Source organism: Humulus lupulus, chromosome 1 (genome assembly GCF_963169125.1).
Source record: "Humulus lupulus chromosome 1, drHumLupu1.1, whole genome shotgun sequence".
NCBI classification, from domain to species: domain Eukaryota; kingdom Viridiplantae; phylum Streptophyta; class Magnoliopsida; order Rosales; family Cannabaceae; genus Humulus; species Humulus lupulus.
The window spans coordinates 165,342,502-165,355,001 of record NC_084793.1 but is presented as its reverse complement, the minus strand read 5'-3'; positions in this window follow the sequence as shown (position 1 = coordinate 165,355,001).

The window sequence follows — 12,500 nt, the reverse complement described above, 5'->3', positions numbered from 1 at the left end:
CTCTCTTGTAACCGACATTAAAACTTTTCATCCTTAACTGACGATGCCAACAATTCCCACAATACGATGCTCTATCTGATTCACCCCAAGGTCAAACTTCTTCGACTGCTTCAGTAATTCTTTCTGTCAAACCATTATCATCCTCCACAATGTCCCTGATACCGAACCTATCTGTAGCCGAGTCTTGAAGTGCACCCAATCCTTCCTTGTATACCCATCTAAATCCCTACTGGTCAACTTAGTTTCCATTCAGTCCAATTGAAGTACTCCAAATGATATCCCCTACAATCCATGGTTGTCTCTTAACAAATTAACTCTCACTCTGACTCATGTCAAGGCTTCCATATGACGAGCTCTATTGCTCTTACCACAAACCTCTCTATTACTTGTATTCCAATTCCTCTTCCAGAAGTTTCTAATTTCTCCTCAACAAGCACTAATATCTTCAGCCCCTCACACAGTACCCTTGAGGCATATTCTCTTTGTCTAAATCTCTCTTGGGACACTCTCAAGACCGAGCTCTCCCAGCTCGTTGTATAACCACAAACGCCAACTATCCAGTCAAATGATCATCTCCGAGGAACTAGCCTTGGGCTTCGAATGTAACAAGGCATTTCAGTCTTCCATTCCATAATCATAGGAAATCCATCCTAACATATCAAATCATTCCGTGTACAAGTCATGCCCTCACCTGACATCCTTCCAGGTGGCGTCTCATGCCTCAGGTGTATACTAAATACCTCACTGGTTCCCATCACCGTCCTGACGGCTATCTTGTAAATCAGACCCCTTCCCGTCAAAACCAGGTGCCATAGCACTGTTTGGGGTTCTTCTGCTTCAATTACCGAAAATCTGTCCTTACTAAATTCCACCAATGAAAATACTGTCATTTGCATCTGTTGCCCTGCGACATTCGTGCACCATACCTCATTCCACAAATCTTAAATAACATGGCCCTCCCTGATGTCAAAATATAGACGAAGATCTCATAAATTGGAGCGGCCCTGATGCCCTGGACCATTCCAGAGTTTAGTCCTTACATGGATCATCATTCCCAGCTACACCCGCCTGAATCAATTTCCCAAAATGAATTACCCAACTCACAAAACTCATTGACATACATTGTCATTACCTTATCATTCAAATCAAGCTTATAAGCCTATTAGTCTCTGCAGCTCAAACTATGTCTTTATAACCTCTTTTATCAAATCACCATCTGAGTTCTTTCCAACCCATCATGCCAATGTCTCGGTTTGAGTACCAATCCCAGGTATCCTTCTGCCACAAATACTTAGCACAATCCCTTAGTCATTACCTCTCATCTACATATAACCAAGGATGGAATAAACTTTGCCCATCCACTGACCAATCCTTAGGCAACCCAAACTTTCCTCAAAACCAGAGGATAACACCTTTTAAGCCTTCCATACAGTACTCTTATCTGTCTGTATCCTTATATTAAACCAACACTAGTAACCACACTATCAAAATATAAAAAGCAACTTCTTCTCCAAAAAAGTCTGCTGTTCTGCCATCTAGTCTCAGCTATTAAACCCCACAACTTACTCACATACTAGCGAACATTTGCTGCGACTTTCAGGGGAAAATCGAGGTTTCCAACCCCAACTAACATATGCAACCCCCTATAAAACTGTGCTAAGTCCACTTAACCATTCTAGGTGCAAACAATTTGAATTCATCTGCCACTTTTTACTAAACTCCTCAGCCCCGATGTTCACACTCCAAACCAATCCACAACCAAGTCCAAATAACCACAATAATCATGCATACATAAAACATAATAAACACTAATCTACAATTCTACGAATTTAGCTACCACATTTTATTACAACCAAGTATACTCACACTTTACCATGCTTCCTACAAGCCAATAAACAAGTATAACATATAAATTCAATTCAGGTAGTTAACCACATACATGCGAATGTACATGTCTAGCCAATCTTTAGGAACCCTTAAACCTAGGACGCTCTGATACCAAGTTGTAATGCCCTGGATAACCAAGACCGTTACACTGTGTGTTTGAAATAGTGCGAGACATGCTAATCAAGTCATTTAAATAAAAATGTGAACCTAGAGACATAAATAGGTTAAGTTTAAAAGATTTTGGTTATAAACGAATAATTTCATTAAAATAAATGTTTGGTACATGGGATCCCAAATCAAGGTTTAAATAACATAACTACATAATTTCCAAATGTTATAAACAATCATAGCCACTCTAATGGAAAAATACACGTTTTAGGTTTCCGTCCCTATACAATCCCTCGACCGTGGCGGCCGAGCAGCTGACAATGTACACCTCGCCCCAGAGCTCTCCAACTCATGGTCAATTCATCTTACCCTTGCCTTTACCTGCACCACGTAGCACCCGTGAGCCGAGGCCCAGCAAGAAAACATAATATCATAGCACAATCAATATCAATAACCAAGTAGTTCACAGAGCATAACCAAATGATTTACAAGACATTAATCAATTACCCAGCAAGCCATATTATTCATTCACTCCAGGACATCACTCAATAACCAATGACCTAGTTTCCAGATATTCAGCATATCACATACATCACCTTAGCAACAATATACAAGTCAAGCAACAACTAGGGTTGACGCCCGTAGGCCGCACCCTCTATTTAACCCACTATCTTTGGCTCGCTTAGGCCAAGCCCAATGTTCATCCCACTGACTCCGGCCCGCTTAAACCGAGCTCAATGATTATTAAGCTGTCCTCAGCTACCAGTGGAAATAATCACAGCCAATAAGAACTTGAAACCCATCAAACCCAAAATATTCTTTAATCTTGGGTTTGATGGGTTTCAAGTTGAAACCCATCAGCCAATATCAAAACTCATCAGCCAATATCAAACTCATCAAACCCAAAATTTAATCTTCAACTTCAACACCTCAAAAGAACTTGAAACCCAGCCAATAATCACAGAAGTAGATAACTAAAATCACAGTTTAATTCTTACCTTAGCTCTACTTGAATCCACAAATTGACACTGAAAAATCTCCAAGTTCTAGAGCCCCAAATCCTAGTTTGATCTTCAAAATTCTTCTTGGTATGACTTAGAGAAAATGAAAGAGAAAAGAGAGAGAGAGAAAAGGGTGTCTTGGGTCGGTTCACAAAATTATGAAAGCTTCTTGGTTTTGTTTTATTTAACTTAAGTTCCTAAGATTACCTCAAAGGCTCGGGGCACCGAAAACGTCCCCGAGGGCAAAATGGTAAAATTTACCAGTATTCCCACCTAGGCTTCCTAACCTCAAATATATCTCCAATTATTTATTTTCATAACTCAATAACCCAAATAAATGTCCATAACCCAAAATACCCCTTGACTTGCCCCGAGTCAAGTACCGGGTGCCGTTGTGACTTTCCCGCTACTTGCTCCCTAGGATCGCCTCGTGCCGAACGCTGCAAAAATATATCCTCATAATAATGTGGTCTCAAAAGTTTATCACATTTATGCCCTAACGGGCCAAAATTACCATTATGCCCTTACAAGCATGTTGACCCTGATTTTGGCTAACTGACACGGAGTCAAATATGCTTGATGTGGACAAATACGTCGAAATGAATGTGATGACAAAAATAATAAAACACACATGAATTTATAGTAATTCGGCCCCAGAATCTGGTAATAACCTACGTCCACTTAAGCTGTTATTGATATAAAATTCAAAGGAGTGATCAAAGAACTAGGGTTCAATGAGTTTCACAAACCTCTGAAGAACAAAAGAATATATTGAAAGTGATAGCTCTAATTTCCAATAATTCGAAAGCCAAAAGTCCCTTCCTTGAGCTATCTTTCTCTTATTTATAGGCTCAAGGGGGATTACACTAATTTGTTACATATATTCTTTCCTAAATAATCGGATACTCAGGAAATCATGGGCGACAATCTCGGGATTGACTAAGATCTTTATAAAATTATCTTAAAATACATGGAATGCGCGACCATACTGGTCGCAGGGAAACCTCAACTGCCTTTTGCTTGCAATATTTTTACTGGTCAATACTCTAGCAGAATTCCGCCAGGTGTCAGCCACGTGTCCAGAAATCACTTGCCACGTCATCTGTGCCTGTTTTTTGGATAACATTTGCCCCCCAAGTTTATTTATTACGAGCAATAAATAAACTTTTGAGGAAACGACCCTTCGGTTACCCCACCAGACCTGTCAGAACAATTCGTGCAATCTTGGAAAAAGCAACCTGCCCTTGTCTAATCACAACTTTTCGCTTCCCAAGTAACCTTTCGACGGCTATCACCCTTCTCCATGCTTCAAAAAAGGGGAAACTGATGATTACTTCCTTTTAATGCTACAGACAAAGATATATATATAGTCTCTTCACAGTCTCCTTTTTCTTTTTACGCAAGCCATTACTCTTTCAAGAAACCTTCCTGATGTCGAGTGGTATCTCTCCCCTACCAGCCAAGTGACTCCTCGGATGCTTGCCAATTATCGCAGGAAGTATCCTCTTACATGGGTTAATCTCACAATCCCTGCTGCTGACCAAAGAGCTAATCTGCCAGGGGGTATCTATAGCGCTTGGTCCAGGTACCACATAAAGGCGGGGGCTATCCTCCCTCTACATCCTTTCTATCAGGGGGTGGCCAACTATTTCGGTGTCGCCCCCTTTCAAATTACTCCAAATGGATATAGAATGTTGGCTGCACTCTATATCCTCTATAAACTCAAAAAATGGCCAGAATCCACCCCTCATGAGCTCAATTTTCTCTTCGACCTTAAGTCCAACCCTCAACAATACGGGACGGGCTTCTTCCATCTCTGTCACCAGGAAACTAGCCGAACGTTCCTGAGTGACACTACCCACATTTCCAACGTGGGGCAGTACAATAGAGAGTACTTCCTCACGCCAAACATGACTACGAACAACCTGGCCTTCGCTCGAGGAGGTAAATGCTATTTTCACTGGTCGCTACTTTTCCTTAATAAATTCTTCTGCACTTCTCTAAAGTATGCTGCGCCTTTCAGGACCATGGTTACGCCTAACCCAACACTAGACATGGTGTTGAGGTCCAACGCACTGGCCAGGATGGCAGACGCTGAAAAAAGCGTTAAGTCCCTGGTCACTGATGAAAATCTGAGGTTATCTGGCCTCCTGGCTCCTCGCCATGAAACAAGAGGACTAGTGGTAGCAGATACCACGGCCGAGGGGGATCCCGAGCAGCAACCCCCGGCGTCCCCTCCACGAAGGAGGCCAACGGGGGTTACAATCAAGGAACCCACTGGCGCCCCTTCAGCAGAGAGGCCTTCTGCGCCCCAAGGCAAGGGGAAACAAAAGGCAACAAAGTCTGTTATAGACCTAGATGAATCTTCCGATGAAAATGGTATTGTTATCTTGCTTTTAAATAGCTTGCCAATTCCTTGTCATTTGTTTGACGGGGACGGAAATTTTACGTATACTCCAAATCTAGGGCCAGACTTCTTCGTGCTAGATAGTGAGTGTATGAATAATAGAGTCAGTAGTATAGTGACCAGTAGTTGTAGCTCGGGTATTAAACTTTGTGACCTCTTTTCTGTTTTGCCATGAATGACATGGTAAACATTTAGTACACGTGGCTAACATTTGGCAGAATTTGTGCTCGACTATCGACCAGGAATACATCTAGTGTCATGATGTTCAATCTCTACATATGACCAGCCTGGTCGTACGGACGATAAACGCGGAAAAGATCTTATGCAATTATGATAGTATCCAAAATTATCTCCCATGATTTCCTGAGTATCCGATTATTTGGGAAATAATATCTGTAACAAATTAATGTAAATCCTCCTTGAGCCTATAAATAGAGAAGGAGGGCTCAAGGGAAAGGGATGTTCTTTTTTCTTCTTTCTTGCTTTCGGATCACTAGAGATTAGAGTTATCCTATTTGATTCATTGTATTGTTCTTCAGAGGTTGGTGAAACTCATTGAACCCTAGTTCTTTGATCACTCATGTGAATCCTATATCAATAACAATTGAAGTGGACGTAGGTTATTACCAGATTCTGGGGCCGAACCACTATAAACCCTTGTGTTCTTTATCATTTCGCCATCACATTCTTTCCAACGTGTTTGTCCACATCAAGCAAGTTTGACTCCGTGTCAGTTGGCCAAAATCAGGGTCAACATTCTGGTGCTTTCATTGAGAGCTTGATACATTATCGTTGAAAGATCAATGGCAAAAACTACCAGGAAAACTAGACAGGCGGCCGGCGCTGCACCATCTAACTCGCCTCCTCCTCCTCCAAACATGGCTGAAGATAAGCCACATTTGGAATTTTATGAGGAAGAAATGGACGATGCGACGCTGAAGAATACCCTAGGGGTGTTGCACGAGGAACTGGCCAATTCGAGGGCCAGCCAGGAAAGTGCTGCCGAAATCATGGCGCGACAGCAACACGAAATTGAGCGGCAGCGCCTGGAGCTGAGTGAAAGGCAGGCGAAGATGGACCGTCGCCAGAGGGAGGCCATGGCAGCCCTCGAGGCAGCCTTACAATTGGCTAGGAATTAGGCTGCACCTGCCTCACAGCCTGATTAACCCGTGGATAGGCCACCCTAGAGGGGTCCCAATCCTAGCCCGCTTATCCAACCCTCGAGCCCACAAAGGCCTGAGCAGCCACCAGCGCCTCAGGACGATGTCCCGCTAGGAGACCTTGAAGCACAGCCTCCATCCCAAATTGGCCGCGGCAATCCCCCACAGCAGAGGCAGAATAGGACCGGGCAGCAGCCTCGCAGTCCTAGACGCCATAGGGGCGACGAGCCTAATCTTTCGAGCAGAGGACATCATCCTCCTGGCAACAGGAGGAAATCATAGTTAGGCTCTGCGGTCCAAGGCCCCCCACGGCATGATAATGCACGGGGACCTAACGACCAACGCAGACCACCCTCTAATGCTCGGGAGGTTCCAGCCCGGGAAGGTAATCGAGGGAACAGTCGATCCCACCATAGCCAATCAAGATTCAGAGATGGTCATGGTTATAATGAGGCCGACTCAGGCAGAGGGAATGCCGGTCAGAGGAATGAAGAGAGAGGTGGAGGCAGAAGCCAACCACCTCAGGATGACCAACCCGACAGACGGGACGCTGGGGGGCAGCCCAGACAAAATAATGTCTTTAACCGGCTCGGAGCTAGCGAGCAGCGGAGGAGAGACGAGGACTTAAGAGATGTACTCAACGATCGTCGCGAGTAGCACGGCGAGTACGTCCCCCCAGCACCAGAGGCAACGGGGATTCCTGGCGCTGTGCAGGCCCAGATAGATGCCCTCAACCAGACAGTGCAACAACTGGTCGGGGGAAGAACATCTTACATCAACCACGATAGGAGAATGCACTCCTTTCATCCAGAGGATAGCAATGGCAAAAACTCCTAGCAAGTTTAAAATGCCTACGCTTCCAAACTTTGATGTGTATGGTGACTCGGTGTCTCACGTCAACAAGTTTGAGATACAAATGGACATTCAGAAAGTGTCCGAGGACGCTCGGTGCAGGATCTTCCCTGCAACACTTTCTGATGTCGCAAAGGAGTGGTTTTTTAAATTCCCTCCTGAAAGTATAGTTTCCTGGGAAATGTTCGTAAAGGAGTTTTACGGACAGTTCTACGCGGGTCGTGTGCACCCGACTGAGGCAAACCAGCTGGTTGAAATACGCCAGCAAGATGGAGAACCACTGAAGGACTACGTCCAATGCTTTATGCGAATAGGTGCTGGAGCGAAAACAGTGGGAGACGAAGGCAAAATGATGGCCATAACCACAGGGGTTAAGCACCGCACGCCTCTCTGGGAAAGCCTCCGAAAACATGGGGTTAGAACTACCCAGGAATTCTTGGATCGAGCTGATCGCTACATCAAGCTCGAAGATGCCATAGCCAACGAAGGAAAGCCCCCAGGCAAGGACAAGGGGACCGCCGAGCCCGCCAAAGCCGCCAATGGGTCCAAGCCCAATGGCAACGACAATGGCAAGAATGTGGGGAAATGGCCACACAATGAGCCTTCCACCTCTGACAATAAACGAGCCAAGGGTAACCGTTATGAACCTCAGTTCACTAACTATACTGCCCTAGTTGAGTCTCGGGGAGAGGTTTATCAGGCCACGAGTTCCAGTGTGCCTTATAAGAAACCTGCTCCCATTCGAAAGGATATTTCGAGAAGAGACACTACCAAGTTCTGTCATTATCATAATGACTACGGACATGATACCAACAAATGCAACCAACTGAAGGATGAGATCGAGTTCCTTATTAGACAAGGACACTTGAGAAGATATATACGGGCCTCGGGAAATTCCCAACGAGAAGCTCCAGGTGGCAATGAGCAAGCGCCTACATGCCAACGCTCGCCCCCTTTGCAGCCTGACCTCGTGACTGGCACATTGTTAACCATCAGTGGAGGCCCGCACCTCGCGGGAAACAGAAGAAAGGCCAGAGAACGATATGCTCGGACTCTACGCCACGACCAGGACATCGAGATGATGACTGTGGATGACCGCGCGCCGAAAAAGGCTCGATCAGAAGAGGGAAAAATAACCTTCTCTGATAACGATGCCCAACATGTCCGGTTCCCACATTCCGATCCACTAGTCGTGGATATCCAAATGGCCAACATGATGGTGAAGAGAGTGCTGGTTGATACAGGAAGTTCGGTGAACATCCTGCATAAGTCTTCACTGGAACGCGTGAAGTTGTCCGTTAAGGACCTGGAGCCCTGCAACCAAACAATATATGACTTCTCTGGTGAGGGACTCGCCCCCGCAGGGTCAATTAGACTACCAGTGACAGCAGGTACAGCGCCTGCTACCAGGACATTAGTCGCTACTTTCATAGTAGTCGATTGTCCTTCGGCGTATAATGCCGTCATTGGGAGGCCTATACTGGTTGATCTACGGGACGTCACCTCTATGTGGCACTTAGCCATGAAATTCCCGACAGACGCAGGGGTAGGACGCATGTTGGGAAACCAGAGGGAGGCTAAGGAGTGCTACAACGCCTCAGTCATGAAGGCGAAGAAGGGAATGTCAAAGAGCCCTCCCCCAGGTAGGTTGCAGATGGAAATTGATACACAAGCCCAATCTGGTGATGAAGTCACCAAATAGGGTGTTGCCCAAAGTTGGGATAGGGATTTAGATCCTCGCTTTGGGGATTTTGAAGAAAATTTTGGACCTATCGAGGACCTGGAAGAGGTCCAACTTGACGAGAAAGACCCGACCAGAGTCGTAAAGGTCGGGAAAAACTTAGAACCAACCACGAAGCATGCACTGGTGGAGTTTTTGCGGAAAAACCAGGAATTCTTTGCCTGGTCGCACAAAGACATGGCTGGGATAGATCCTGCAGTTATCAGCCATGTCCTGAACATAGACAAGAGTTTTCCACCCGTGCAACAGAAAAGAAGGCTGCTCGATAAGGATCGGTCGAGAGCCTTAAAAGAAGAAGTTGAAAGATTTAAGGAGAATGGGTTCATCAGGGGAGCGTTTTATCCATCGTGGGTCTCTAATCCAGTACTGGTTCCCAAGCCTAACGGCAAATGGCGAACCTGTGTGGATTTTACAGACCTCAATAAAGCCTGCCCGAAGGATTGCTTCCCACTCCCGAGGATCGACCAGTTAGTCGATGCTACTACAGGGCATGAGATCCTCTCTTTCATGGATGCATACTCAGGCTACAATCAGATCATCATGCATCCCCCTGACGAGGATCACACTAGCTTTCGGACCGATACAGGATTATACTGTTATAAAGTAATGCCCTTCGGACTGAAAAATGCAGGTGCGACTTACCAGCGGTTGGTTAACCACATGTTTAAAGAATTGATTGGAGTAAACATGGAGGTATACGTGGATGACATGCTGGTAAATTCAAAAAAGGCGGAAGGACATGTGAAGGATTTGCAAGAGTGTTTCGATGTATTGAACAAGTACCAGATGAAACTAAATCCTCTCAAATGTTCCTTCGGAGTTGGATCATGGAAGTTTTTGGGGTTCATTGTTAATTCAAGAGGAATTGAGGCCATCCCCGACAAGATAAAAGCCCTGATCGACATGAAATCACCAGAGAAGATCAAAGATGTACAAATTTTAACTGGGAGGATTGCGGCCCTAAGTAGATTTATTTCAAAGTCAACGGATAAGTGCGTCCCTTTCTTCAATCTACTTAAGGGCAACAAGAAATTTGAATGGAAAGGAGACTGCGAGCAAGCTTTTCAGGCCTTGAAAGCCCATGTGGCACAGCCTCCTATTTTATCAAAGCCTATCGAAGGAGAAACTTTGTTCTTTTACCTGGCGATCACTGAAGTTGCTGCTAGTGCGGTATTAGTACGAGAGGAAGAAGGCGTACAAAAAGCGGTTTACTATGTAAGCAAGAGGCTAATCGGAGCAGAACTGAGGTATCCTCCCATCGAGAGGTTAGCATACTGTTTAATCTTGTCCTCAAGGAAGCTACGTCCTTACTTCCAAGCCCATCCCATCACAATCTTAACTGACCAGCCCCTTCGGCAAGTCCTCCAAAAACCAGAGGCGGCTGGGCGTTTATTAAAATGGGCAGTCAAACTGGGGTAGTTCGATATTACATATTCACCGCGAGAAGCAGTAAAGGGACAAGTCTTGGCTGATCTTATTGCCGAGTTCACCGAACTCCCGGACAGCGAGCAATGCGGAAAGCCTAGTGCGCTTGAGCCTCAAGATAAAGCTCCCTCGTGGAAGTTATTCACAGATGGTCATCAAACGAATCTCACGCAGGAGCAGGAGTGATCTTGATAACGCCAGAAGGGAAACGATTTCACTGCACCATTAGGTTCGACTTCATAGCGTCGAATAATGAAGTCGAATATGAAGCACTCCTCGCTGGATTAAAAATGGCAAAAGACATGAGCATAAAGGTGCTGGATATTTACAGTGATTCACAGCTAGTAGTGAATCAAGTCCTAGGGGAATATCAAGCACGAGGCCTGGAAATAGTGGCCTACTTGAACAAAACTAAAGACCTGTTAGCCCAATTCACGAAGTATACCCTCCAGCAAATCCCTCGGGATCAGAATTCAAATGTAGATGCCTTAGCCAAACTCGCGAGCGCGAAAGATGCTGACACTTTGAATATTGTGCCAGTAGAAAGATTGAGCGAGCCAAGCATACGAGCAAATGAAACCAGTATGGAAATCCGAATGGAAGATACATGGATGGCGCCTTACTTGGAGTATCTGACAAATGGTGTACTACCAGCAGATAGAAACAAAGCCAGAACTCTTCAAAGGCAGGCTGCTAGGTATATACCGGTCGACGGTGTTCTATACCGAAGGGGATATTCCATGCCGTTGCTCAGATGTATTACACCAGAGAAAGCTAAAGAGCTAATGAAGGAAGTACATGAAGGCTTCCGCGGGGATCACGCTGGGGGGCAAAGTTTGGCGAAAAAGATTCTAAGGCAAGGTTATTTCTGGCCGACTATGAACGAACATTCAATGGATTTTGTACGAAAGTGCGATAAGTGTCAAGGATTTTCAAAAATCCCACGCGTAGCTCCAAACAAATTAAAACAAATGCAGAGTCCTTGGCCTTTTGTAGTATGGGGTATAGACTTAATTGGATCCCTGCCAACGGGAAAAGGCGGAGTGAAGTACGCGGTTGTAGCAGTCGACTACTTCACCAAATGGGCCGAAGCTGAACCACACGCTACCATAACGACCAAGAAAGTTCTTGACTTTGTCATCAAGAACATTGTTTTACGATATGGTTTGCCTTGAAAAATCGTCTCAGACAACGACACCCAATTTGACAGTGACTTATTCACCGACTTCTGCAAAAGGCAAGGGATTATCAAAAGCTTTTCTTTAGTCGCGCATCCACAAGCAAACTGGCAGGTCAAAGCAGTGAATAAAACGCTTAAGGACACCCTGAAGAAAAGGCTTGAAGATGCTAAAGGAGCATGGCCCGAACAACTGCCTGAAGTCCTCTGGTCGTATAGAACTTCTCACCGAACAACGACAGGTCATACCCCATTTTCCTTAGCATACAGATATGAAGCTATGTTACCTGTCGAATTAGATCCCCCCTCACATCGATGCATTACATACGACCAGAGCCAGAATAGCCAACTGATGATGGAGTCCCTAGACTCAATTGAAGAAATACGAGAAAAAGCCCAACTCCGAGTAGCTGCGTACCAGCAAAAGGTCGCCCGGTACTTTAATTCAAAAGTGAAGGAAAGAAAATTCAACGTCGGAGATCTAGTACTACGACGAGTTTTCTTGAATACCCGCGACCCCACTGCTGGAGTACTCGGACCAAACTGGGAAGGACCGTACCAGATCGAAGAAGTCCTTCATCCAGGCACCTACAAACTTGCACGCTTAAATGGAAATCTCGTTCCACACTATTGGAACGGTGAACACCTGCGCAAGTACTACCAATGAACAATCCTTCTTAAAGGACTGGCTTGTATTAATTTTTACGTTTTACAAGTTTCGAAAAAGGGTTAGCCACGTTGT